At 43.3% G+C, this 23071-nt stretch overlaps 1 long non-coding RNA gene across 5 annotated transcripts; it reads right to left on the bottom strand.

Moving 5' to 3' along the window:
* Nucleotides 1-479: 479 nt before the first annotated feature.
* On the bottom strand, nt 480-22953 carry LOC106021583. 5 transcript variants are annotated; one of them, XR_005881053.1, is made up of 6 exons: nt 19513-22796; nt 18300-18416; nt 14708-14929; nt 13464-13964; nt 7476-7656; nt 480-1308 (listed from the first exon to the last, which is right to left on the bottom strand). It is a non-coding gene; the product is annotated as an uncharacterized LOC106021583 (long non-coding RNA). The 5 variants fall into 5 exon arrangements; XR_005881054.1 differs by lacking the exon at nt 480-1308 and adding an exon at nt 5137-5293; XR_001196823.3 differs by lacking the exons at nt 480-1308; nt 7476-7656 and adding an exon at nt 22803-22953 and having other exon boundaries at nt 12680-13964; nt 19513-19638.
* Nucleotides 22954-23071: the final 118 nt, after the last annotated feature.

The following is a 23071-nucleotide window of genomic DNA, read 5'->3' as shown; positions in this document are numbered from 1 at the left end:
GAACTTGCACCACTCGTCATCACCAAGTGTCCCTGAAGTGGGCTCTGTGGGGAAAATGGCTACACTTCCTGAATCACAACTGACTCAGAAGTGATGAAGTTGAAGGCATTGTCCAGTAAGATCTAGAAGAGCTACAGGTGTTGTCATACTGCATCAGGCTGACCAAGGACACTCGATGAATGGTGTTGGGTCCTGGTGTCCTATACCAATTTGAGTGAAGTCTGAGCTCAAATTTGCAACAATCTTCCTGCCTTTACCTCTCCAAGGCTAGGATTAGAAGGATGTACCATCATTCCCAGTTTACAGGCACATTAATCTCACTCAGTTGTCTCTTGTGACCCAGTTAATCTAGAACTGTATGAAGAGAATTCTGGAACATGGTTCCAGCTAAACTAAGCTGGGGCAATACAAATCTACCAGAGAACTTGCAAATGGCAAAATATAATAATAGCAAAATAAAGCACCAAGAGAACAACCTATCACAGCTAACCCAATTTTATTCTAGGGAAGCAAGAACAGTTTAGTGTTAGGAAAAAAACCTATTAATATACTGACAGCTTTTCAATATGAAAACCCACATGATAATTAGCAATGGATGACAAAAAGCATTCAGATAAAATGTGATATTCATGCACAATTGAAAAAAAACAAATCCTCAGGGAAAACTAGGGATGGGAGTGTGATGGCTAATTTTGGTTTTCAGCTTGACAGGGTCTAGCATCACCTGGGAGGCAAGCCTCTGGGCGTGCTTGTCAGGAATTTCTAGATTAGGTGAATTGTGGCAGAAAGCCACTTTATGGCAGCATCTTTCCAAGGACTAAGATCTAGAAGAGATACAAGCTCAGTTGCTGTCATATCTCATCAGGCTAGTCAAAGGAGCGTGACACCCTCTGAATACCACTAGGTTCTGTGTCCTGCACCAACTTTGTGAGTATGAGGATCCTGGAACAAATAAAATATGGAAAGCGAACTAAGCATCGCTGTGCATCTCTTCCTGCTTCCTGTCTGCAGGTGCAACGTGGCCAGCTGCCCAAGTGCCTGCTGCCATTCTTTCCCCCAAGAAAAGCCTGCCCTTGAGTTTGCTTGTCACCAGATGTTTTGTCACAGCATCAAGGCAGGTGATAGACACAGGAGGCTGCTCAACATGAAGCTTCTCAGGTGGAGAGCCTGTGTCTTCCTTCATGCCGAAACAGCAGAACTGTTCCCGTCAGTATCGGTAGGGTGGAACGGCTGTCTCCATGACTCCACATCACTGCCTTGTGTGTTATATTTGCTATGGAAGACATGAGGCAGAAAAAAGAGGAATTGCTGGAAAGGAAGAGACAAAACTACTGTTATTTGCAGACAATGTAATTATATATCTTTTAAAACTAGAGCTGGAAGCTCTTGACATTAGTTCTTAATACATAAAATAATGGCATACCAGGAAAATGTACAAAATCCAGTGAGTCTCCCTGTGCCAGCAGCACACTCAGGCATTGTAATGGGAGAAAGAAATTCAATTACGACCAAAATTAGGAAACGTTAATGCCTTGTGACATCGACATTTTTTAGGAACACAGACCATTTATTTGTTGAATGTCTCTCAACTTGGGTCTATCTATTGTATCTCTGATTGGATTCCAGGTATTCATTTTGATAGGAATATCTCAGAAACAATGTTGTACTCTTCTCCATACTCCATTTAAGACAAATATGATGTCATCTACCCCATCACTGTTGAATTCTTTGTTAGCCTGGTGTCCACAGTGCCTCTCTACTGTAAATGGCTACTTTTCTCTTTGTAGTCAATTAAATATCTTACGGTAATTTATTCTGAAATCATGTAAATATCCTAGTTTTTGTCAACGTTTCCCTAATCATCAACTATTTTAAATGATGGCACAGGTGTGGTGAGGTCTGTTTTCTCAGGTGATTCTCATGAGAACAGAACCTGGTACCATGCTCCCAAAAGTCTTAGATTTAACCTCATGAGGAATGTTGAAAGTTGTAGTCTTTATCTAAGAATCCAGTTCTAGGACTTTATTCTATTCTAAGTGATGAAATAATGTATAAGGTACTAGCAAACAAAGGGAAGCCTTTTTGGTGGATCCCACAAGCCAGTCTTTTCAAGAATAGCCATAGCAAGCACTCTGAATAAAATGAGCTCCTTACAGAGAATAGATTGCTTTTGGTTGAGAATTTTATAAATGCATATATGTTTTAATCAAACCTACTCCACCTCCTTCAATTCTTCCCCATTCCCCCATCACTTCTTCATTCCACTGGCACGTTCTCTCTCTCTCTCTGTCTCTGTCTCTGTCTCTGTCTCTGTCTCTGTCTCTCTCTCTCTCTCTCTCTCTCTCTCTCTCTCTCTCTCTCTCCTCTCTCCCTTCCTCCCTCCCCATGGGATTCCATTTGTGTTGGCTAACTACTCCTCTTGGATGTGAGGCCTGCCCTGGGTTTAATATACTAGTTTCTTAGTTAGGTTTCTATTTCTATGATAAGCAGCAAATCTAAAGCAGCTTGGGGAGAAAAGGCTTTATTTTAGTGTAAAGGGAAGCCTTTTTCTTGAGAGAAGCCTTCCCGCCAGCCTGGTTCTAGAGCCACATCAGTCCCAAATAAACACACAGGAGTTCATATTAATTATGACGCTGTTGGCCTTGCTTCTCTCTCTCTCTCTCTCTCTCTCTCTCTCTCTCTCTCTCTCTCTCTCTCTCTCTCTCTCTCTCTCTCTCTGTGTGTCTCTCTCTCTGTCTCTCTCCCTCTCCCCCCTCTCTCTCTCACACACACAACTTTCTGAGACCACTTACTGCTACCTGTGTGTGCATGGGTGAGTGATCATCTACTGCACCATGGGCAGCCTCTCATGGGTGGCATCTCTGGAGAAAACAGACTCTCTTTCCTCCATCAGTCATCAATTCCCAGCATGTGTGACTTCGTGAGCTCCTCCCTAATCCATGCTGGGATTTTGACTGGCTTGGCTTTATGTAGGTCTTGTGAATGGAGTCACAGTCACTGTGAATTCATATGTGTGCAATGGACATTTCATGTCTGGAAAAATGTATAAATGACTCTCCTTTCCAATGAGGAAGACATATAGGAAGCCAAATAAAATGCCTGACTTGTGTTGAGTATTAAGAATTTCATGAGTATATAGTCTAAATTTGGGGCATGGCTAATTTTGAGATACCTGTTGTGCTTGAAACAAAATACAGGACAAACGAAGTTCAAGGAAGGAGGAAAGGGTTATTTTGGCTAACAGTTTGAGGGTACAATCCATCATGGCTTCAGGAATAGGAGGCAGCTCATCACATTGCACCTAAAGTCAGGAAACAGTGACAAATGCTGGCACGCTGCTTGCTCTCTTCTTATTAGCAGTCCAGGACCCTGACCGCCCACATTCAGAGTGGGCTTTTCCACCCTCAATTAATCTCATCTAGATATTCCATAACACACATATTTAGAGATTTGTCTCCACAGTGATTCTAAATCCTGTCAAATGGACAGTCAAAATAAACCATCACTCCTGTCAAACATCCAAGGGAAGCTGCCCATAGGGTTTGGACCTGATGCCAAGGGAGAGTGACTGAAAACAGTTCACACCACAGAGGTGTCATCTGAGAAGCCCTGAGACTGTCTCTATCCAGGTTTCAGTAGCACTCAGGCTTGTGTCTGCAAGATCCTGCACAGAGACCTGTAGACGTGAGAAATGGGAATTTGGGAAATCGTAAGGGGCTCAGCATAGCCAGAGTGCGGGATTTGAGGGAAAGCATCTAGGAAGAGACTGGACGTATTTGAGAGAGAATCAAATGAGCTGGGGTAGCTTGGAAATTGTCTATATGGGAATTGGAGGACCACAAAATAGTTTCAAGGAGAGAAGGTGCAGTCCATTATAATTGAGAATGAATGATGGTAGGAATGAGGTGGATGGTCACACTGAGTCACAGTCAGGGAGCAGGGAACGCTGCTGCTCAGCTCCCTTTCCCCCTTCATTTAGACTGGGACCCCAGAACTGGAATGATGTACCCACATTTAGGGTGGGTGTCCCCACTTCTGTGAACCTAATCTAAATCTCTTCAGAGACATACTCAAGTTGAGAGTCAATATTAATTGTCTCAGAAGGCATAAGCTGTAGAGGGTACTCTGGCTTTGGGAAAGGCTCAATTGAAGGGCAAGGCGGGAGTCAGGCAGCCTGGCAGAAGCTGCTGCTACTGCAGCCCAGATGGTAAGACCAGTGGGCTTTACAAGGAGATGGGGGAGCTGGAGACAAACATGTGGGGCCCAGCTGCCTATGGAGATAGTAGCAACAGGGCTTCATGACTGAGGTGAGCAAAGGTGAGAAGGAAACCCCGGATGTTCAAGATTCCAGCCTGGGCACTAAGCAGAAAGCTGATTAGGAAAGATCAAAGGTGAGGTGGGTTTTTTTTGCATAAATTGAGGTCCAAGTGACTATAGAAAGTTCAGGAGACAAGTGTACAAAACATAGACCTGAAACTCATAACTCATGGGTGAACTCTCTCTCTCTCTCTCTCTCTCTCTCTCTCTCTCTCTCTCTCTCTCTCTCTCTCTCTCATACCCCCCCACGGCCAGTGTGGAACATGCAAATTAAAGGAACCAGAACTCCAAGGAATCCAAGGAATTCTACATGCTAACTTATCATTTAACAAACTTCATTGAACTTAAACTGTTTGGTTTCCTACAGAGTCCAATAGATAGATCACTACAGGTGCATCATTTCTCTGAGCCATAGGAGATCCTTTTGTGTCATTTTTGGAATCCTAGTACACCAGATACATGTGGGTCACATTTATTACGGGAGTGAGATGCATGCGAGTATGTGAAGAAAGGTTGAGTGCTACCTCTCGAAGCCTTCTGAGTGTTCTTATGTGATATCCCACACAAACTAAAAAGAGCAGCTCCATTCCCTGTTCATGGCTTTTGAGGCTACAGTATTTGGGATGATTTTGCATATCCAAAATCAACATGATAAAAACCAAGTTTTAGGAGCCTAGAGGTCAGACAAGCCAGGGGGGATTTTTAATACACAAAAAGATTGGCATTTCATGTCTGTCAAGTGAGGAAGTATTACAATTCCCATATGTTCTTCCAGAAGGAACCAGTCAGGCAAAAAGGTGGTTAAAGACTCACTCTGCAAGAAGTGTCACAAAACGTCACAAAATGTGAAGATTTTTGCTATTGTTTTTCATTCTTGTGGGAGCCCATGGGAAGAAAGGTATTTCTATTGATTCTATTGACTCTCAGGAGAAGCTTTCCATGTGGTCTGATTCCAGTTGCAGGGACAGAATGCAGGCTTTTGAAAGAAATGTGGAAAAAATAATAGATAAGTGGTTGTTTCTCTTAGAAATTGTTACGCCGTGTAATTTTAAAACATTTTAAATCTCTAGACAGAAGTCCACTGAAATGCAATAACTTCATTGTAGAACACACTAGAAACAATATTTAACCCCTCAATTGTGCATCAGAGGGAGAAAAATTATATAGTAGAATTGTGTGAGGGGCACGCTCCCTTGTTGGTTGAGTTGACTGCCACTGAGCACCTCGGGAGCCGAGCCACACTTTCAATGTCATTGTGTACAGCTTAGCCACGAGATAGGACCCATGCGTTTACACAAAGAAGAAAAGAAAGCCACTTTCCAAGTTTGTTTCCACAGCAACCGTTTTTCATACTTTCTTCTTGTGTGTCTAAACACGAGCAAGTTAAGCTATAGAGGCTGGGACATAATCCTTGCAAACTACCCATGCGTTATTAGTGTTTTGTTGATCATAACCATTCACCAGGCACTGTGTGCACACCTGCCATGAAAATTGGAGAAAGTGGACCTGAGGTCCTGCCTTGCATTTGGCTAAGGCTGAGAGTACCACAGTGGGTGCCTGTGGATGTAGCACTGCAACAGGGGTACATCTGAATACTAGAAGGGAGCAACCAACAACCTCAAACCCTGCCCTCGAACTTGAGACAGATATTTCACTTTAACCACGAATGCTTGATGGACTTTTGTTAAGACTGGGATGAGAAAACGAACTATAATGAAAACCCACACTTCTAGGGACAATGACGGAACAATGTCATTGAGAAAAGGTATGCATGTGTAGGCTATATCTAGGACGATGTGAGGAGAACTCTATGTGTCTAATTCGAATGTACGGATTTGGTCCTGAGGATGATTGGACCTACTAATGAAGAGGCTACATGATGTCACAATACTCTCATGAGCTAAGAGGAGACAACAGGAAGCTTGGGAAGAGTTGTGGAGATGGAAGTAGAGGGACCCTGTGAAGACTCCCCTGGTTGTCAGAAGATCTGAGAACACATGGGGATGTAAAAGCTATGGTTGGGCTCCCAATGAACTTCTCAGGAAGCCAGTTCGCTTTCTTTCATCCTCTCACCCTCCACCTCTTAATCTTGTTCAACTTAGCACTGAACCAGAGTGAATCTCTTGCTTCAGTTCTGCTGATGAGGAAGTTAGGCATGAAGAGAAAATTAACCAGCCCAGATTTACACAGTTATGGGGTGGTAGGGCTGGAATTTGAACCCAGGCACTCAGATTTCAGAGGCTGGGTGAATAATCATATATTATGTTCTGGAGAGTTCATTCTCTTTGTGTCTCAGACTGAACTTAAAGGCAAAGAGGATGGGTTAGTTCATCTGAGACATTGGAGCCGACTAGGTGGAGTGGGAATTTAGGCTCTGCCAGTGGAGCTGGCCCACAGAGGAAGAACTGAGGAACTATGCAGCCCCTTACCCTTTGATCTGGATTCTCTTCCCACCTCTTGTGTGCTGCTAGCAAGTTCTCCCAAAGGTTGTGTCATTCTGAGTGTGCTTCTGTTCCATGCAGTCAACTATTCTTGATCACTGCAGAATGACTGTGGTGGTATTCTTGTGTGTGAGCTTCATGTGTGTTCAATAGTAAATTACATAAGAGCCAGATTCAAAAAATGATCAACGCATGGAAGTTTAGCATAGGAATTGGATTTCTTTGCTCATAATTTGTAATAATGTTTTTAAAATAAGCTGATTCTTTGCCTCCTATCCCCCCAACCTCTAGGTAGTGCATAAAAAGAGGCTCCATAAAGCAACTCTCTGAAGATCATTCACTTAAATACCTGACTGTCCTTCTTCTAACAGTATGAACAAGTCTGAGGCACTAGTTGCAACATGTGTTTAATTTAAAGTCTGAAGCGTAAGTGCAGAGCAGGGCCACTAACACATTAGGATTCGGTATTATCTGTGCTTGTAACTGCCGAGTGGAGTGGAGAAGGGGGAAGGGAAGCAGGCACGCAGAGAGGGGGTGTTCACTACAGAAAGGAAAGTGCCTTCTGAAGCCATATCCTTTTTGATTTTGACAGTGAGCTATGCCAGGTGGCCAATTTGAATGACCATTAATCAGGGCAATGAGATGTCAAAAGAGGCAGGAGTCATTAGAAAAGTATTGTCCCTGAAAGGTTTTGCAATTTGCCAAATTAATTCTTACCTGAAGAGACTCATGAGGTTCCAAGTGACATGTGTGTCCTATTTATCCCATCGAAGCCAGAGTGACTGGGCACCAAGTCACCTGATGAAAGCTAAAGTCATTCATACTGGAGGATCTGGATTCTGAAGGGTCAAGGACAACTCCAAAAGGGATCATCTTAAGGACAGTGTAGGGACAGTATCTAAGGAAGTAAGTGTGAAGCAAAGGAACACAAGTGAGTTGAAGGTCCTAAATATGGCAGTAGCATGGTTCTACATCTTCAATAAGGAGAGGCTTCTAATCAAAGAAAAGCACCCAGTTGTCAAGGGACAGAGTTTAACTTGTTCCACCTGAGACCTCAAACATTTCGATTAAACCGTAAAACTGTCATGAGAGGAAGCATGAAGATTAATAGATAATGTTCTTTAGCACTTTAATTTTGTAGAATTCAAAGTGTAAGAAAATGAATGTCCTAGCCTCTTGCCAAAGCAGATATAAATAAATAGCAATCGAGGTTCTAATTCCTGAGAATTTTAATAAAGAGAAATATTTATGGTTTAAAATTACCCCTAGAATTATGCAGCAGAGAGCAAATAGTTTATGACTTCAGAGAACAAAAAGAAACTTGCAAATACTTGGTGTTGGCAGATCAATTAAGTGGCAATACATGCTACATTATAATCTTAATCACCATGAAATTAAAATATGGTAATGAGCGTTAGCATGACTTCATCCTTTCAAACTATGATTTAATTTATGGAATTCTTCTGGACTGCTGCCTTATTTCTCGGGTTCTTTCTGTCTTGATTCCCCAGGCTTCTTTAGATTACAGCCTGTCCAGCAGGTATTATCAAGGCAGCCACTAACTAAATGAATGCCTCTTCCCTTATCAATTAAGGATCTTGTAGGTTATTCTTACTTGTTTTAATTTAGTTCTTTTCCCTGCTTAAAATATGCAGGGAATTAGAATAACTTGTTTTTTAAGCAGTAAGGCCTCTCTTTGGTTTCCATATGGTGTATTTTTCCCCCTGACACAAAAAGCAGGCCAAATGTCAATTTGTTTTCCTCAAGGTCACCATCCTGGAACATATTTGAGGGAAGGGACAGTTTGTTCTTGGTGTCCTTGCAAAAGCATTATGGATAGTGCTGCTCACCTTGCTTCTCCACTGATGTACCTGTGATGTCACAGCTCCACGGTGTCCTCAGTAAGGAGGTCACCTGGCAAAGGCCATGTTTCCCTTCGCCATTTAAACTGTTAGCTCTAAGCACTATTTACAGAGCTCCTCGTGGCAGCTCTAAAGCTTATGTCCAAAAGGCAAGAAAATGGTTTGATGGTAAATCAGAAAGAGTTCTCAGCTGTCCTAAGAGAAAAGAGCAATGGAAAGAGCGGCTCTGTTCTCCCTGGTTCCCACTGTGCATTATTCTCTTCCAACATCAAGGACTCCGATTCTGCAGCACCAGCTGAACAAGGTGTCCAACGTCTCAAGTCAGTTCCCACACTAACGACCCAGAGTTTGCGTCGTCCCCTCAGGTAAGTGTTCCATCCTACAAGACTGCTCTAGACACCAGACACCGGTCCTGGGCTTCCACGGCTTCCTAATTTTTTTATTTATTTCATTGTATGTTTCTGAGTGTTTTGCTTGCACGTGTGTGTCTGTGTGTGTGCCATGTGTGTGCCACGTGTGTGCCATGTGTGTGTCTGGTGCCTGTGGATATCAGGAGGAGGTGTTCTGCTGGAACTGGAGTTACAGATGGCTGTGAGCCACATGTGGGTTCTGGGAGTTGAACCCATGCCCTGTGCAAAAGCAACAAGTGCTCTTAATCTCAGAGCCATCTCTCCAGCCTCTACATGTACTTCTTACCCCACCCCCAACTCTGAATCAGATGTCACACTAATCCACTAGAACAGTGGTTCTCCATCACAGCTGAGCGGGAGGAGGAGACAATGACCCTGTGCATCCCCTGGCAGTCAGGTACTATTAAGGTGAGCTAATATATGGTGGGATATGGGACAGAGAGAAAGAATGGTTCATATCTTGTAGAGAGAGACAGATCTGAAGAGGTAAAGGCAGTGAGAAGCAGGCTGAGGTAGGTGCTTGACACCCAGGGCCATAGTGCTGTTCGGACCTGGACTTCTGCAAAGGCCCATGTGTGGGTCTGTGGCCCTACTGATGTCCATGGCTCCTGTTACCACTAAAGGCCAAGAGGATAGGGCTGCCCAAGAGGATATGATTTGTCCCCACCCCTCACTGGCAGGCTGCAACTGCCCTGGCCCAGAATCAGGGCTATGAGTTGGCCCATCCCAACATCCACCCCATCTATGATCTGCTGGAGCACATGAAGGGACTGGTCCTACAGTTCCAAAGCTGCAGGATCTCCACAGCACAGGGCAACAACAGGATTTCCAAGAGGAGTCCCAGTGAGGGTCCTCCATCGATAGTGTAGCAGAAACCAAGCGCCTCAAAGCAGACCAATGATTCTTTGTGAAGAGCACTTACAAGCAAAGATAAGTATGGACTGAAGGGTTTACTGCATGACTCACTGTGTCACGCTACAGCGTCCACAGCATCCACAGGGTTTTTTTTCTTTCTTTTTTTAGCTTTTAAACTTTATTTTTTTTATTTTGGGGAGTTTGCAAGGACAGAGAATGGGTATGAAGGGATGGGGAGATGAATGGAATAAAGATGCATGATCTGAAAGCCACAAAGATTAAATAAAAAGTTTTTTTCTTTTAGAAAAGAACAGAGGTTCTCAACTTTCCTAATGCTGTGACCCTTTAAAACAGTTCCTCATGTTGTGGTGACTCCAACCATAAAATTGTTTTTGTTGCTACTTCATAACTGGAATTTTTCTACTGTTATAAATCATAAATATCTGGCATCCCAGATATCTATTATGTGACCCCTGTGAAAGGGTCATCCCATCCTCTAAGGAGTTGCCCACAGGTTGAGAAACTACTTCACTAGAAGGCCTCACCTAACTCTTGAGAGCTCTGTGCCTGTTGTCATGTTCCTATGAAGGATACACCTTAGAACAACCAAGTGGAAGTGATGCTCAGGGCAAGGCTGGGGAGGAGAGCCAAGCTTCCACACCTCCGCACTGAGTAACCTGGAGGCTCTGAACTTCTGTTGGCAGCCTCTCCCCTGCAGCCTCTCACCTGCCTCCTGAGGTAGGAGGTATAAGGCAACACTAAGAGTCCATGTCCTCCAATCATATGTTTGGTAGTGTGGGCTTTCCTGTAACTATCACCTGTCCAGAAAGTATCTAAGGGCTCCCAACCCGAGGCCCCTTGTCAGCAGAGACACAGGGGTGATCTGGAAGGAGTCTGTTGACTGCTGTTACTAACATGGAGAATTCCAAATTTGGGGGCTGTGTGCCTGGAATCAGGGATAATGACCACTTCTGTATTTTAGATACTCTGTCTTCCTGGAGAGTCCCATGATGCCTTACCAAGTGTGATGATTAATTGTGATTGTCAACATCTCTGGACTTAGAACCAACTGGAAGATACACCTTTGGGTATGTCTGGAAGGCTTTACTGAGGTGGGAGGACCTGTTGTTGGTGGTGGTTTTTGTTTGTTTGTTTGTTTGCTTTTTGCTCTTTGGGGACCTGCCACCCAGCTCCCAAATAAATACACAGAGACTTATTCTTTCTTATGGATGCCCAACCTTCACTTGGCTCATTTCTAGACAGATTTTCTCAAATTAAATTATCCCATATATCTTTTTCTTCTGACCTTTTACCTTTCTTTACTTCTTACTCTGTGACTTGCTGTGTAACTGGGTGGCTGGCCTCTGGAGTCCTCCTGTCTTCCTTTTCTGGCACCTCCTCTTTTTCTCCTATTTATTCTGTCTGCCTGCCAGCCCCACCTATTTCTCTCTCCTGTTTACTGATTGGCTGTTCAGGTCTTTATTAGACCAATCAGGTACTTTAGACAGGCAAAGTAGCACAACCTCACAGAGTTAAACAAATACAACAAAAAAATGAACACATTTTTGCATCATTAAGAAATGTTCCACAGCATAAACGATTGTAACGCATCTTCAACTAATATTGTACAACAAAGACCCAGCATGAATATGGGCCACAGAGCACCAGCCTCCATCTCTCTCTGCTTCTTGACTTGGATGCAATGTGAGCCACTGCCTCATGTTCTGGCTGTCATGTCCCTCACCATGGTGGACTACACCTTTAAACCACAAGGCAAAGTAAAGCCTAAGGTATTTTGTTACAGCAACAGGAAAAGTAACTAGTGACCCAGCATTTGTCTTTTGCACTTGGAGATAAGGATTCCTTTCTGTCCTTTTAGATTGTCCTCCTTCAATACCAACTCCTAAGAATATTACCTTTCTCCCACTGTGTGGGTAACCTTGACATGGCTATTTGAGAAGCTGTTCATTCTGTATACTGGGTAATCCCAAAGTAACAATAATCCCTTTGCCCAAGTGCATTTTTAAATTCTAATTCATTCACTCAAGACTGCTGTGACGGGGTTAGATGATACAGTTGATGACAAGTGTGGAAGCAAGACAATCTTGAACAAACACCAGTATAATGCTTTCCCTTGTACTAACCAGCATCGGAGCTAGGCACACTCACTCACCTACGCCTGTAGGAAACAACCCTGACACTGTGCAACCAGCACACTCTCTTGTGCTAGGCCATAGCAACTTGTATATGTGAAGCTGTGAATCAACTAAAGGAGTAAATCATGACTAAAAGTCACTTCAAAGCTCTAAGTACCTTTCACTCACCAGTTGACAGGCACTAAGCCCTCTACCCAGCCCTCATAAGTTGGCAAGATGTGCTTCATACCCCTCTAGGAGAAGTCCCTTTTGGAGTCTTTGATGGCTGCCCATGAGCTACAGAGCAGAGTGGAAGCTTTTAATGAATTAATCCTGTTTAGTTGAGTGTTCCCATCTTCAACACTCCCAATACTGCATGTTTTGGAATGCTGAATAACCAATCATCTCCATCAACCCATCCATACTAAAATGCTCTAATCATGGTTTCAAGTGCCCTTCTTCTCTTCTTGTTGCTTTAGATAATTCCTACTCAACTTTTACTAGTACAAAGTATATCTTCCAGGAGCTTTTTCTGAACTCCAGACTAACAGTGTGAGATGCTTTTGTACTTCTATGAGCAAAATACTCAGTAGAAACAGGTAAATGGGCATCTTAGTAGGCTTCCTATTACTGCAATAAGCACCATGATCAAAAGAAACTCTAGGAAGAAAGCGTTTATTTTATCTTAAAACGTACAGTCCAACATGAAGGGAAGTCAGGGCAGAAAATCAAGGCAAGATCCCAGAGGCAGAACCTGAAGCAGAGGCCATGGGAGAAATTTTCATTATTGACTTCCTCATCAGGCTCATGTTTAGATGCCCATTTTATACAACCCAGGACCACCTGCCCAGGGGTGGTGCCACTCAAAGTAGGCCGGGTCCTTCTGCATCAATCATCAATTAAGAAAATGCCCCTACAGACTTGCCCACAAGTCAATTGGATGGAGACATTTGCTCAGTTGAGGGTCCCTCCTCCCAGGTGACCCCAGTGTGTGTCAAGTTGAGAAAAAGTAAATAGTACATGGAGAAAACATTTTGACTCATATTTTTGAAGGATTTCTGTATGTTGAAGCATAGAAGACTGTTCACATCATGACAGACCAACCAGTAAGCAGAAGGAACCCTTGGGAACAAGGGTTGGGCTACATCCCTCAAAGTCCTACCTGTGGTGACCAACTTCTGCTGGTCCTTAATGTTTCACGTGGTTTCAAAATAGTGCTACTGCTGAGAATAATAATTTCAAGTAAAGAGCTTGCAGGGGACAGTTCAGATTTAGATCCTACCACAGTCTCAAGTCTCATCTTTCTTCTGGGGTACTTCTAAACTGTGTGCACCCCTCTCAGTAGGCAGGTCTGTCCCCTGCCCTTAGCAGAACTCTAAGAACAGAGTGTCTCCTGAGATTGGCAGATCCCCACCCTTGAGGATACTTAATAATTCTCCTTACCTGAGGGTGTACAACGGACATGTGTTCAACTGAGCCAAATTGGATTTCACCCTCATAGCTGTAGAGAATATTTTTCTCCATTTACTGTTTGCTTTTAATTTGGGTTGTGTGAAATTTTGACATAGAGTAGTTTTTAATTTTTATGGATTTGAAAGTATTGATCTTCATGTGATTTCTTCCATTGATTTTGAATGTAAAAAATGAAGGACTGGTTTTAGAGAGACTCTTTGTGACTAAGTAAGGAGCTTTGCTGTCTCATCTTTCTCATTGAGAGGAGGGCAATATGAGGCAGAGACAAAGGAGATATTTCAGCATCCATTCTCAGAAATCCACAGCTCTTTTCCTGTTCTTCCCAGTAAAGAATGGTGTTTGGGTCAAAGGCACAGGTCACATTTTGTATCTTAGGTTTTATGGTTTCCATCAGTCTGTGAAAACAACCATCTTCAGGCTAAGCAATTCCATTTGTCTTTGGGCCCCAAAGGACAGTTTCTGTGTTAAGAGCTTTTGGATAAAAGAAAAAATAGCAAATTAGGCTCTTTTACTGTTTGCTTGTTTTATTTTCTGACTGTGTAAAATAGCAACTGACTCAGCAGACTCTGTTGGCCTGGCTCAGTGCTCTGTCCTTGGGGCCTCCATCTGAAATGTTAGCTCACCTCCCTCCACCCCCGAGCCAGCTCCAGGGTCAAGGCCTTGGTAAGAAGCTCCCTAGTCAGTTTCCTCTATTTCTACCTCCTCCCACCTCCCCCATCCATACATACTTGTATATAACAATCCCACAAGACATGCGACACAAAGGCCTGGCTGATGGCTCCTTCAGTGGCTCAATGGCTGTTCCAACATAACTAGGTTAACAATGACAGGCTCTCTGCTGATATTGAAAAACATAGGCATGAACCCAATCCTCATGGAATTCATAGCCTAGCAGGAAAGTCTTCATTTAATAACTAACTAATTACACATCTAATTGCAAACTTGCAAATTTCTACAAAAGAAAATGTGTAGGAGGATAAGAGAATGCATGTAAGCAGGGTGAGGGGAAGCATTCAGGAGAAACTGCACTGGGAGATTATATTTTAAGGTTGAGTAGGTGGTAGCTAAGTAGCATGGGAGATGGGAGGACAGGGGATTCCAGGCAAGAGAAGACATGTGCAAAGTCCCTGAGGCATATGTCTGGCTAAGGATTCTGCCTTGCCTAAAAGGGTATAAGAATACAAGTATTATAAAGTTAAGAAGATGGTACTTACTAAATAAGTGATGTGAAATAATGCTTCTTTTCAATGTTCTGGCATGCTCAGCTCTTGACATGAAAGCATATGGAGCAAGATTGACATCTGTCATTTTACTGGTGAGACAGAATAGGATCATGGAGAGAAGAGTTCTGGAGTTTAAATCTTAGTGTCATCATCTATACCAGGTGTGCAATTGCAGAGAACTTCCTTCATTTTTCTATGTCTTATTTCTTTCATCTGCAAAATATAAGCATTATAATGAGAATAATAACAAAATTAAAAAGTGTTCCAACTTCATAGGATGGCTGCAACACCTCATATAAGATGCTGACAACACAAGTACCATCTTAGGCCAAGCAGGGTGATATACACACAGTTCCACACTGGGAAGGCCAAGGAAGCAGCCTCAGAAGTTTGAAGCCAAGATGAGCTACATAGAGAGTTACATAGCAAGACTCAGTAAGTGTTGTGGTTTGAAAGAAAATGGCTCCCAAAGGAAGTTGTATTATTATGAAGTTGGCTTGGTTAAAGTGGGGGTGGACTTGTTGGAGGAAGTGTGTCACTGTGGAGGCGGTCTTTAAAGCCTCATATATGCTTAAGCCACATCCAGTGTCTCAGTTCACTTCTGTTGCCTACAAGATGCCTACGGCTCCTTCTCTACCACTGTGTCTGCCTGTATGCCACCATGTCCCACCATCATGATAATGGGTTAAACCTCTGAAACTGTAAGCCACCCAGTTAAATGTTTTCCTTATAAGATTGTGGTCATGGTGTCTCTTCACAGCAATAGAAACCCTAACTAAGACCTTAGCAAACAGCAGAAGTGAAAAGAAAGAAATATAAACAACTTAAAAAGAGAAAAAGGAAAAAAAGAAAGGGTCAGTGGTTAAAAGCATATACTGCTCTTGGAGAGGACCCCAGTCTGGTTCCCAGCACATATCTGCCCACCACTTGTAACTCCAATTCCAGGGGATCTGACACCCTCTTCTGGCGTTTGAATGCCCCTGCATACATATGGCATACACTCAGACACACACACACAAAGCAATATAATAAATCTTTTAAAAAATGAAAAAGAAAAAACCTTCATTATGTAGCAAAACCATATAATATCTGTAAATTTTTCAACACCATTGAATAAGTGAATATCTATTTGGGTTTGAATAGTACTATCAGTTATTGGAAGAAGGAAAAGCACGATTTTTCTCACTTGCCTTCTACCCAAGGAATCTCCCTTATGAGTATGTCTATATATAGCTGTGCTGATAGAAAGTGGAGCAGAGAACACGATTCCCAAATGATAAAATTATATTTCCGTTTCAGTCATAATTACATACCTTCATAGCTCCGCTCATGAATCCTAAGCAGACTCCACTCTGCTTTCACTTTTAAATGCCTATCAGCCTTGAAAACCTTTTGGCAAGAATCTAACTCCTCCCTTACTGAGGCGACTTAATCAGCATCCCAACTCCTCTCTTTCAGGAATGATTGCTCAAGACTTTGAAACCAAGGGTTCAGTCAATGCACTGCAACCCTGGGCTCTGTTTGTTTCTGGGACAAAAACCACAGGAAGGATGTGACTTGTGAATGATTAAAACTTGGTATTTAGACTCGTGTAGCTTTTATTTGCAGCTTCAGTATCTGCATTTAGTTTTGAGAAAGATCAGGTTTTCTCTTCCATCTGGCATCTCTGCACTGGGTTGACCAATTTACCTTCCACCTGGTGGACCAGACAAGAGGCAAAGTGAAATAGAAATACTGGAGGGGCAACTGAGTTGGAAGAGAACAGACATGAAAACATGGACTGTTCATATTTCATTTGTTTGCCTTGGCGAGGACATGTCCTTTGAAGGTGGCTAAGGCCACCAGGATCAGTACATGACTAGGACAGTAAATCTAAAGAGACTGATAGATTCATGGGCGTTGAGCTTCTGACTTGCAGATATATGATGTGTGCATGTGTGTATGTATGTATGCCAGAAGTCAATCTCCACTGTTGTTTTCAAGATCCATTCATCTTGGTTTTGGAGACAGGGTCTCTCACCAGGGAAGCTCAATGAGCACATGAGGCTGAATAGTTATCAAGTCCAAGGATCTATTTGCCAGTCTCCCTCTCCCAGCTACTGGAATTACAAGTGCGTGCCACCAAGGCCAGCTTTCTTTACATGGGTGCTGGGGGTGGAAGTGAGGTCCTCACACTTGTATGGAAAACACTTTACTCTGCAGTTCAACTTACCATTTTCTCCAAACAAACATATTCGGAGGAAGAGAGAAAGGGGGATGTTTCACTGTGTGTGCCAACTGGTTTTGTGTCAGCTTGACAAGCTAGAGTCATCAGAGAAGGGGTCTCAGTTAGTGTTTTCTCAATTCATGATCAATGGGTGAGAGCCCAGTCCACGATGGGTGGTGCCATCCCCAGGTTAGTGGTACTGGGTTGTATAAGAAAGCAGGCTGAGCAAACCATGATGAGCAAGTCAACAATTAGTACTTCTTCATGACCTCTGCATCAGCTCCTGCCTCCAGGATCCTGCCCTGTTTAAGTTCTGTCCTGACTTCCTTTGGTGATGGGCAGCAATGTGGAAGCATAAGTTGAATGAACCCTTTCCTCTTCAACTTGATTTTTGTTCATGGTGTTTTGTCACAGCAATAGAAACCCTAACTAAGACAAGGGGGAAAGAGATACATAACTTCCACCATGGTATAATTGTTCTATTTTTACCATTATTGCTATGTATCTTTAATGATGCCTATTTTACAAAATAAACTTTCCTATAGCTTATATGTATAGAAAATATATAGCATGTGTAGGATTCAGTACCATCTGTAGCTTCATGGGTACTTTGCACTGTGTAACATACTGAGAGCAAAGATTCCAAGAGGCCCAAGGTATGATTCCTAACCCAGAGGGTCTTAACAACATGTGTGGGACCTCTACTCAGTGATCAACACACTAAGTATTTTCTATATGCCGTTTAACTGGAACTGTCACCCTGTGCTCACCTTACAGAGAACTTAGGTAACTTGTCCAAGGTTATTCAGGTAGCTGGCAACTGGCAGGGAACCCCCACGCTCTATCACACACAGCTTGCTTCTCTATCAACAGGGTGACACACTGGTGTTGAGTGTGTCATCTGCAGTCAGGCATTCTGGGTTTTAATGCTGCCTCCTCCGCTTAACCATGTGACCCTGGGCAAATGAATCATGCTTCCCACACCTCAGCTGCCTAATCTGCTAAAGGGGGGCTAATCCAAGTTCCTCTTCATAGGACTTCTAGACTGATTAAATGAAATAAATGGATGGCATGTTTAGTGTTCAGTAAACATTAACCATTATTATCGTAAATAAACTCTGTAAACAAAACATCACAAAGGCATGTGATATATTTTAAGGCTGCCAAATGCTGCCATTTGTCTCTGCTGGAGAGGGAGAAGGAATTCAGACTAAGCTGCAGAAATGCTAAGTCTATTCGCCTCCTTTAACCCGAATTCCAGCCAATGACATTGACAACACAAGAGTTAAGATCCAGTCTGTTCATCTCTCCTTCCACCTCCAGTGCTGCTAAGGGGCCTTGTGTAGGGGTGATTTGTACATTACAAATGTCTCTTACCTCATTAGGAAAGGGACCATCTGGGCCTGACACTCAAGAGACAGGGGTGACAGGAAGGGAATCAATCTAGACATCCTTGGAGGTTTCAGTTGGCAAAATCCACACCTTAGTGGGTTCCTGTGAGGAAGAGAAGGGCAATGGTACTATTTAAAGAAGGATCTCACAGATGTGTAATGCGTTTAAACATAAAGGCACTCTGTTCTCAAAAAGTTGGGCCTTTGGCATAGCACCAAGGCCAGCCTGACATAGGACTGAAGAGGCCCAGGGTGCAGTGTGACTTATCACACTAAGTACACTTGTCTCCCATGGCAACGAGTTACTGGGCAGCAGAGACAGCAGGGCTGGGAAAAGCATTCAGGGGAAGGGTCAACATGGAACTGCTCTTTGCATATTTATCCAGGCCCAGATTTGGTGGATGGTTTCAGAATACGTTAAGTCGTCATCAGCATTCTCAGCTGTTCTTGAGGGCACGGTTGCTCCAGAGGGAAGAGGAGTTGGATTGGCTTCCTGGTACTTATTTCAGGAAAGTCAGATATCCAGGGAACCAGGCCATGAAGACCAAGTCCAAAGTATGCAGATACACTACAGTGGCCCCATAAGGATCCAGCCAACTTGAATTGTCAAACTTAATAAATATTTATTATTTCTCTCCCCAAAGGACTCCTAGGGATCTAAATGCATTGCTAACACATGCTTGCATGTGTTTCTGCCCACCCGTTTGCAGATTAAAGCGGGACGTGGACCACATGTTAGTCTCCTGATAGTTCTAAAGTCTGGCACAGCATCCTGACTATAATACATGCTGAAAGAAAAAAAAGTGACTAAGTAGAGCTTTATGAGTATACACAACCTTTTAACCTGGACTTCTACTTAATTGAATTATTACATTAAGCCCTTTATTAACCTGCTTTAACAGGTGAGGAGACTGGGGTACAGAGAGGAAGTGCAACCTGGTCAAGGTCATTTGGGGAAGCCCAAATTGAATTTCACATAAAAATCAATAAACCTATTATCACATTAAGACACTAACTAGGGTGGCTGAAAGAAAGTGCTTGGGAACTTCAGTGAGCTTACATTAATTGCCTTTGGGCCCAAGGCACCTTGATAAGCACTGAGAGAGGTAATCCACACAGAAGGTAGAGCTCTCCAGTGGATTTTTAAAAATGAAAAGCTACATGTAAAGTATAATTATGTATAAGAGGAAGATTATTACCACAGTGAACTTGAGCTGATTTAAACGTGGATCAGATGGATGAGAGTACTCTGGAAACAAGGACAGGGTTGCTGGAATCACTGCTGTCCCAGGGTCCTGCACAAAGCTTCTGCCCAGGAGTAGCTGCTAAGAAGGAGTCCACCCAACATTAGTAATGTTATGTAATCACTGTGTCTAAATGCAGTGTAGTAGTCAGTAGAAATATGGTCGGAATGAATGTGTCCTCCCAGGGGAACATCTTTGCAATAGAGTCAAGAGCGAGGGGAAAGGTGTCTTGACTTGACTATCCTCAGAGTCAGTTTTGTAGCTCTGGCCACAGACATTAGGCATGTGGTCCAGGCTGTATTGTGTGATCATAAGAGAGGGGTGGAGAGAGATTCTATTGCAGCATTAGGACCACTTCTTCCTCTCAGCTCAGGAAGGGTTAGAAATGCAGAGGAAGCACTGAGCAGGTGGGCAGAGGATAAGGCTGGAGGTGGAAGTTCTGGAGGACAATGGTATGGTGACACTGAGCAAACAGGCAAGCTGCTGCTGGCCCAGCTGTTGCTGATGACAATGGTTATGGGTTCAAGATGGAAACAGAGCATGTTGGATAGAGAGCCTTGGACCTTGACTGTACAAAGAGTTAGTATAGATACAAGGAAGTATGCTAGAAGAAACATGAACATTCAACAAGGGAGTGGGGTGTGATGATATGCTAGGAGGAGCACATACATTCATTAAATGGGTGGGGCTGGGAATATTTATAATAGTCTTTACAGAAGTTGACATATTGCATTATAGTAACCATTAGTAATATAAGAATGTATTATGGAAAAATGGACAAGAGTTAGCTCCAGAATTTCAGCTTAGAGAGGAATACAGACATGGACATGACCAATGATAACTCTATAAGGAAAATGGGAAAATAGAGATGGAACATAATACTATAATAATTTCTAAAATGGGGCAGATAAATAAGCAGCCTATGAAAATTGGAGGATACTGAATCTCAACCTTAATTCTCTCGTATAGGGGTGCAGCATGAGCCATGCTGTCTTATCTAAATTCTATTGTCTTGTGTTGGGTATGTCACCTACTCATAAGGGTATGTAAGGACTTAAAGGGTGTGTGTGCACTCACATGTGTGTGTGTGTGTGTGTGTGTATGAAGTGCTTAGCACATGGCCTGTCATAATAACAGTAACTGAATATTAATTGTCACAGACGCTACCACATCAGTTTCTGCCTGGAGGCACTGTGCTGAAGACTTATGTTGTTTAATCTTCACATGCATTCTCCTAGCCAGTTACTGGCAACCTGACTTATATAAGAAAACATGATCCGTGAGTGTTTGCTGCTGTCTAGGATTCACTTGCACACGGCACCAATTTCAGAAAGTCTACTCCATTGACTCCTTCCATATTTTACTCATATGACGAGTACCTACAGACACTGCCTAGGCTAGTGCTTGGACTCTACAAATGAAAGTAACTCTAAGGATGTTACGGCTGCACTGGAAAGCATAATTGTATTAGCCTGTGTTTAAAATAACTATTACTAAGCACTAAACTGGATGGTTTTCATATATTAGTTCACTTAAATCTTTTAATAGGACTCAGTCCTTTGAATCAGGAACTGCTAGTATCTCTCTGTTTCACAGTTAAGATTAAGCCATGTAGACTCTATTTTTATATTCATTTATTTTATGTTATATGTATGGTTTTTGCCTGCATGTTTGTGTGCCATGTGCATGCAGTGCCTAATAGGGCCAAAAGACAGCACTAGATCCCCCTGGAATCAGAGTTATGAACAGCTGTAAGCCAGCACATGGGTGCTGGGAACCCTGTTGGAGTTCTCTGTAAGAGCAGCAAGTGCTCTTAACTTAAGAGCTGTCTCTTCAGCCCCAGACTCTTGTTCTTCAGACAGAGAGGGGCTGGACCCCAGACTGTATTTTGTACCATCTCTAACTCTAGTTTTTCCTTTCTTTTTTCTTTGTTATTATTAGTATCTCAAGGGCACTGTTCAGTTTAATGATGTAGTTATAGGTCTGCCCCAACAGGGATATGAGAGGAAAAGGGTACAAATTTGGAAAACTGGCACTTAACCTCACTAATAGCGAAGAAGGGCAAATTGAAGTAGAAGTGGGGCTAATTTCAGCCTAATTTATTTTGTATGAGAAAACCCACATGCACAGGGAGGTGGCTCCATTTCCAGTGTCAGATAGGCATGGATATCCCTTGGGCAGGGGATTTTCACTGGGTAAGTAATGGCTACAAAGACGCAGTTCCATTGAGGTCATTTACTCACTGGACACACAGCCTTGGTGCTGCTTGAGTGTTGAGGGAGATTCCTTCCTATGAGTGTTCCACTTAGAGGCTGTGTGCTACTATTTACTCTTCCCTCACTGTCACTCTGATTTCTCTCCCCTGGGGCTAGCTGCAATGCCATCTCTGAGGCAGGGATTCATTCCTTACTGCAGCACCCAGGTATTGTGTCTACAGAGGGGACCCTTTCTCACTATGGCTGTCCAGATTCCCTGGTAGCAGCCATCTGCTTACTCTCTGTCCACGGCAGAACAGCTGACTTCATTACTAGGATTCACATTCTCCCCATCTCCTCTTAGTGACCTAGATAGTCCATCCCTCCAGCCTGAGGGATGCAGGCTTTCCTTAGCAGCCCTCCTCCTTTCTGAAGACCATGTCTGGAGGAAACAGGCACAGCACTCCCTCAGTCTCCATCGCCCAACCCTGATCCCACTCCCTTCCCAGCAGCCTGGAGGCCCTGAGCAAATAAATCCATGGTCATGACCTTTCTTGAAGTCCCCCTGGACCTGGTCAACTCCAATCTTGATGCCCTTCAGGTCTCGGAGTGTACCCTTTTAAATCTAAGTCCTGTGAGCTTTGCCTGGGCAGGGAGGGGTGGGGAAGGAGGTCACAGACCAGAGTTCAGCATTCTCGGGCTCTGCCCACTGCCTGCTATTGATTTTCTCCTGTCCCTCCCTCTTCCCTGGCCCCATAAAGAAGCCACAGTAGTAAAACTGTCAGGAATCCTCTCAAAGGAAGATGCCTTGAATGGGAGTCTTGTCAGTGGCTTTTAAACAAAGGCAATGATGGTGCTGTGGGAGTGTCTGGTGTTACTGAGGTTGTCGGGGAGGATGGATTGAGAGATCCACTTTGTCAAGGGTGTGGTTGCTCTTCTTGTAACTAAGTGGAATACTGGGGCTGATCCCCCACCCCCCCAAATCACATTCTTCTGCTACTCACACTGCTGGTTCTGTTTCTGGATGCTGAATATGAAGGATCAACTTACAGTGTCTGTGGCTTCTTGGATTGCATTCTCTGTCCCGCGCTACCGTCTCGCCAGCAAGAACGACGCAGAACACTCGGATCCTTCTGCAGTAAAGCTTTAATGCATCTTGAGAGATAGATGATCAGCTTCTTAGAGGGAGACCCCAAGCTAAGAAACCCAGCCCCTTATATAAGCCTAGGAGCTCCGAGTGAGATGTGTAGAGCCGGGATTGGTGGTTTGCACATCACCCCAGATGACGTCACGGGAGAGGCACAGTTTAAACGGTTAAC

Source organism: Mesocricetus auratus, unplaced genomic scaffold (genome assembly GCF_017639785.1).
Source record: "Mesocricetus auratus isolate SY011 unplaced genomic scaffold, BCM_Maur_2.0 Super-Scaffold_4256, whole genome shotgun sequence".
NCBI lineage: Eukaryota > Metazoa > Chordata > Mammalia > Rodentia > Cricetidae > Mesocricetus > Mesocricetus auratus.
Note: the sequence above shows the minus strand (reverse complement) of the source record. Positions and strands in the feature narration are given on the sequence as shown.